The sequence below is a fragment of the Rhipicephalus microplus genome, chromosome 9, assembly GCF_043290135.1.
Source record: "Rhipicephalus microplus isolate Deutch F79 chromosome 9, USDA_Rmic, whole genome shotgun sequence".
NCBI classification, from domain to species: domain Eukaryota; kingdom Metazoa; phylum Arthropoda; class Arachnida; order Ixodida; family Ixodidae; genus Rhipicephalus; species Rhipicephalus microplus.
The window spans coordinates 100715108-100721364 of record NC_134708.1 but is presented as its reverse complement, the minus strand read 5'-3'; the positions used below and the strand labels follow the sequence as shown (position 1 = coordinate 100721364).

Here is a 6257-nt window from a genome sequence, read left to right as displayed (position 1 = left end):
TTTATTGCAGGAATGTCATCAATTGAGTGCTTATTATGCGATTACTTCGCATTCTAGAAAACTAAGTGAAATATAAATGTGGCAGAACTTTCAGTGGTTCGTATCACTGCTTGTGTCGAAGCATACAAACTGTGAGAGTTCATGCTTCACGTGTCACGAATTGTTTTTACTTTCCTTTCTTTTTCACTTATAGGCAGCGTTGACTATGTGGTTTCAATTGTTGGCCTTTTGACCTATTGCCTTTTTATTGAATTTTTTCAATACTTCGTTGAATACGGTCTATAAAGATTTGTCAACATCACCAAAATTGTTGCAACAACTGGTTTAAGCACCATCGATGGCCTTTCATATGTCATCGTACGCGTGGTGACGCAGGCCACTTGTTTCACACGCTACACATCTCGTTAAATGTTTTCCGGCATAACGGCTTGCATTTAACCTTTACAAGGCGACAAATTTGGTTTTTCGCAAGGATAGAGCTAGGTTTTGTCGCAAGCTTCGCGTATTAGAGGAAATTGCAATATTCAGTTTTCTTCTACAATTGACGGTGCACAAAATTTTTCTAAGCGCCTTGCCCAAGGTATTCGCCTTTCTCACACATACTGTGCCTCTGTAAACGCCATCACAGAGTTTGAATTTTGCTGTACTTTACAGTGGCAACTTATCTCAATATCTGGAAAAGCGTTGCCACTTGGTATGTCATCAAATTCATCTACTGATATGACTTCGTGTTGGTACCCTTAGCGTACACAATCTCCGGTAGAAAGGAATAATTATTTCAGTGCCGTATTGCTTTTTGGGAATGTTCGCGCCTCTACAGTGTTTACAGTATTTCAGTATTTTCAGTCTAATTGAAATTAAATTCATATTTTGTGGTCAAAGAACCAAAAAGTACCCGGAACATGTCTAAAAGTGTTACATAAGCAACAGTGTCAATGCTAATGTGCATAATGGTTGCAAATGACATCTCCCGTATTATCACACACGTTTCTGAGCGGTGCTTCTTTACAGGTGTTCTAGAATCGGCACACAGCTATATCTTGAACTTCGATACGCTACCAAAAAAAATGAATTCAAAAGCCATAAAAAGAGCAAAACAACCACGATCTCCGACGTTTTCACTTGAAATTATGGGACTTACACAGTGGCTAATTAGTCCAATCAATTTTCTGAAATCCATAACCTGAGAGAAAGAAAATAAAATAGACGTATGTGATGTATGTAGAATTTCGAATGCTTCCTTTGTTGGAGTCAGTAATTCGACACTTTCTTCAGCAAATCTAGGCAGCCATTTTTGTATAGCACCATTGTTATTCGTTCCGCTGATGGAGACTGAAGGAAGCAAAAATGCACAGATAAGAAAATGATGGCAGAGGCTGAGACGCGTGGTGGTATCGGAATTGCAAATTGCGAACCGCGGGGCTTTCGGCGGGCCCGCTGTGATGTCTGGTATACGAAGCGCGGCCCGCTGCCTCCGAATCACCACTTTTATTTGTATACCCATGAACACATACCGGTCTTTCCTTTCACGCTGCGCCTTTTGCTTCATTTGTAGTGCGACGATGGATGCTCGGGTGGTAAACCGAGCGGGTAGGTTGTGAGCGAGAGGAGGTAGGGTGAGGGACTTCGAGAGTGAAAGAGAAGCCCGGAGGGACCAACAGACGGTGCTGTACTGGACCCGCCAGGAGAAAGTGAAGAATCGCTGACTGCAAGCTTGATCCTTCACCTTCCCGCGGCCTTGCATTTTGTGTGGTTTACTTATGTGTACCTTGGCATCGGGCGAGTACGTGCGTGAGATGCCTTTAATAATGCTCGTATGGAAGAGAAAGAGAAGGAAAGTAAGCGGCTTGGCCGCGATCCAACGTTCCGCTGGCATCCCGGATGTAATGTGGCACGCCGGTCAGACGAGGCTCCTTCCCTTCTACCACGTAACTCTTTCGTGGTCACACCGATCTTCACATCACCTTTACTTATACACCGCTGGTTCTTATTCTTCATCATATTCTTTATCGGACTTTCCACTCTCTCGGAAGAATCGCATCGAATCTCGCCCGCATCACGTGAGACTCCCCCACCACGAGACCTCGCATGCCTAGTGCTAGTGTAGTTGAAGTCCAGACCACGAACAAGACGAGAGGAGAGGGGATGTTTCCGTGAGAATCAAAGCACCCTGTGATGCGAGAAGGCAAATTGGAGAACGCAATTTCGCTTGGTCCGCCGCATAACCAGGTACTTGATCCCGCCTAGACCCCTTACCTATGGTGCTGACTTCCTTCACGTAACCATATGCGCACTTACATAGAACTTTCTACGGGATTCTGCCTTACATATATGTACTTTTATTTGCACCAGCTCAATGTTTTTCGTACATTCAACGTTTCCTCTTCTTTTGCTTCAATAGTAGCATGTATTACTTTCGTGACATATGATTTGGAGCTTCGCTTCAGTGAACTCCCATGAGCCTCATCTATTTTCCTCGCCGCAATTATTTACAGTGAAAGCTGTATATGGTTATGAAAAACAAAAATCCGTCCGGCAGTGGTGTCACGAGTGGTTTCCATTGGCAGTCCTATCAATTACGTTCTTCGCAGCGTCGTACCCAAGCACGCACCCCATTGGCTGGGCTGTGAGTGACGGGCCCAAGCCAAACGTGTGTCTAGCCTGATTAAGAAGCACAAAAATGTTTCCTTATGCCAGACTTCAGTGCTACACATCGGGTCTGCACGTTTCATCTTTCACCATTTGTGCAGGGTGCTTGGGCGGTGATTCTTTTACGTGTTTCATCACTACTGCTCAGCGGTATAGACTTGGAAAGATTTTTCACTACATTTACGAACTTGTGAACGGTGTAGTAAAGACAGAGTCTAAGGTCAAGTTCACAAGTAATATATAGCGTGTTAAAACCTAGACCCCTACCTTATAAGACGCGCTGTGCGAATAGAAAGAGTGGGAACGGAAATTCTACGTTCTTTTTTTTTTGCCTGTTTTCTTGCCTTCCCTTGCTCCTTGCGAAGCACAGCTGAAGTTTGAGCATGGAGCAACTAATCTGCAACGAAGTTTCTCTGCCGTGAGCCAGGTCTTACTCCGAATAAGGGCAAAATTACGGCCTGATTTAGAAATATATTCGGTGTAATGAACTTTCAGAGATCCGCCTTTTCGTTTATGTATGGTAAATTAACTATATTGACTTCGTCCTTGTGTTCTGAGCCTTCCTATCTGTTTACGTCAGAACTTCATCAATGCTTACTGAAGCTGTCAACGATAACACGCTCAATCATCGGGACCTTGCTAAAGACATCCACTTGTTCTTATGAATTTAAAGAATGGCGAAAGACAGCATCATGGTGATAAAGCTATTAACGAACCATCTGCCTTTTAGGTCCTTGCTTTATTAGTTTTTTTTTTTTTTCAAAAAGAGTTGCCCCACGTGAACTCAAGGGTAAAACATAATAAAATAAAATTTCAAGCTCTGCATTTTTGTGCGTTTACATCAATACTTATGCCAACTTGAAAATTCAAGTCTCTTTATTTTGATTGTTGTCTTCGTTAAAGCTTGTGAAATTTTCGAATGAAAATTTCACGTGTCCTAATAATTAAAGGCGCATCAGTACGTACGGCAGCACGTGCTTTTTACGCCACAGGTCAGCGCTGGGAATCATTGAGAGGCAATGCAGATACATTGGTTCGGTCATGCAAGACTAAATGAGGTAATAAGAGAATTTTAAGATATAAAGTCTGATGTGTCACGTTGAATGGCACAACCAAACAAATATAATGTCATAATAATACATATTTTGGGGGTTTCACGTGGCAACAGCATCATATACTCTTTGAAAGGATGCCATGGTGGAGGAGTGTGAAAATTACAGCATCTGATCTTCTTCAAACACTACCGGCATCATACAGTTCATGGCCCTGTATTGGCTTCCAGATCTTGGAGTGGCATCCCCTCACGTGCGACGTCAAATTGAGGATTCTACTTTCAACCACGCTGCAGCTGTCGGAGCTCTTGTACGCACATCATAAGCTCCAGACGAAAAGTTCACCGAACTAACAGCCTTGCGAGGGTCAGCAAATGCTGTTTTAGTTGCGGCCCCATCGATAGGGCCAGGAAATTCACAGGATAGCCGACGAGTGCGCCGAAGCCACCGACCACATTGCGGGTACGAAAGTGACACCCTGTGTGTTATCGCCCGTTATAAAACTTTCCGCCATACGATGTTAATTTGCTCGAGTGTTTGATTTTTAGATGTTTCAGTAATCGTGCTTTTCTCTAGCTTCTACATGTATGTAGATAAAGGATGTGACACGCCGCGGTGTCACATCGAGGTGGTGCACGATGCAGGCCACGTTGTTGAATGCGCGGTCGAGGCTGTCAACGGAGACCGCATCACCATCGCGGCTTTTGTCCTGCAAACAAGTGGACTTGCGAACCCACCACACAATGGCTCCGTCCTGGTCGACTGCGGCAAAGTGGCGAATGCTCGCGGTTCGTGGAAATTAGGGTTAGGCAATTCCTAGGCGTGTAAAGTAACATGTGTGAAGCAGGTTAAGGCAATGTCTTTGTGTACCATAATATAGTAGTTATGTTCACAGCTAGTCTGCAGTTGCTGTCGAGCTCAAATCTCATTTTGCATTGTGTTAGTGTTTCTGAATAAGAAACCTAGTCACAACTGCAAACTAGTTTGATTGATATGTGGGGTTTAACGTGCAAAAACCACTATATAATTCTGAGAGACGCCATAGTAGAAGGCTCCGGAAATTTCGACCACCTGGGGTTATTTACTGTGCACCCAAATCTGAGCACTCGGGCCTACAACATTTTCGCCTTCACTAAATATGCAGCTGCCGCAGCCGGGATTTAATCCCGCGACCGGCGAGTCAGCAGCCGAGTGAGTACCTTAGTCACTAGACCACCGCGCCAGGGCCTACAAACTTGTTCGAATATTTTGTTGCCACTATTCTTAACTTCAAACTGCAATATTTCAGTGTGATCCCCCCAATATATGTTATTCCTGGTAATAAAAACAGGCCATTAAATATTTTACAGCTTTAAACTTTGTATTTCCACAACAACCTATAACTGCAGGTGTGAGAGGTGGAGTGGGAATTCCTATTTTACGAATGAGCCTGGGAAAGCAAATAAAATAGCAGAGTAAAGTAGTTAACCTAATCAATACGTTTCTTTACCATTCAACATTGAGCAGCACTTGCCGTGGAGACACGTGGCCATACTGAGTTCCATGGAGCCAAGTGCTGTGCTTTCAACATGAGTTAAATGCGGAGGCCCACGGTTGTTTGAACAGCGTTGGTAACCACTACACATATGTTAATCAACTGAACTGCTTCCTTCTGAGACTTTAAAACGCCTGGTGTTTTATTCTAGACGAAACCAAGCCTTGTGACGAAAGCGTGCGAATGCTCAAATTGGCGTCATACAAGCGCCGTTAACAGCACCGCCGTCAGTCGCAAACCAGGCAAATAGCTTTTTGGCTCCACCGAAATGCGACTTAGTCAGCCTGGATTGCGTATGATATTATGGATTTTATTTTGACACGCACTATTGATGGGCTAACTTAGTGAAAAGTTTCATTTAGAGCCAGCACTATATTCATGGCTCAACAATATAAAATTCATTGTGTTGCACTTACCAAAGAAAGAGCTCATTGTGGTAAGAACGTTGTCTTTGCGTATAAGATATAAATTTTTGCTATCTTCAATATGAGGCACCACGGCATGACCAAAATAAACGCAAAAAAAAAGACTACATGTCCTACTAGACATGTGATGCTGTTTATCTTAAAACATCATGCATTGCGCGAGATAGTACACATACGTATAGATCCACTTCACCCGGTGTAGGATACCAAACCGTACGCTCACCTTGTTGACGTTTCTGCCTTTCCTTCACCTACCTCCTTGTAATTTCTGTGGCGAGAAGAAAGCGGCTATTCATACTTCAGCCATGTTGATTTGACGTATAGACGTTGCAGCACCAGAGACAGGGTGAATTGCACCGAGTCCTTTATTTCGGGAGAATGAAGCGGTGGTAGTTGTTCGATGCTCACACCACTGACGGCATCGCAGGCATGCCTTCATCCGTCCAATATCCGAGCCGCAACATTTGCGCGGACAAGGCGGCTTCAGAAAATGGAATGAATGAAAACTCGCAGGGCTTCAACGAGCACGTTACTAGTGTGCAGGTTTCCCCTTAGCGACATCACGGAAGCTGCCCGTTGTTTGGCCTGCGGTTGTGT

General features: G+C 44.0%; 1 long non-coding RNA gene across 1 annotated transcript in view; it reads left to right on the top strand.

Annotated features, from left to right (window-relative positions):
* Positions 1-2114: 2114 nt before the first annotated feature.
* The window catches only part of LOC142771432 (uncharacterized), a 48185-nt gene continuing 44042 nt past the window's right edge, over positions 2115-6257 (top strand). Inside the window, exon 1 of the long non-coding RNA XR_012885914.1 lies at positions 2115-2229. This is a non-coding gene — a long non-coding RNA (uncharacterized LOC142771432). The remainder of the gene's footprint in view (positions 2230-6257) is intronic.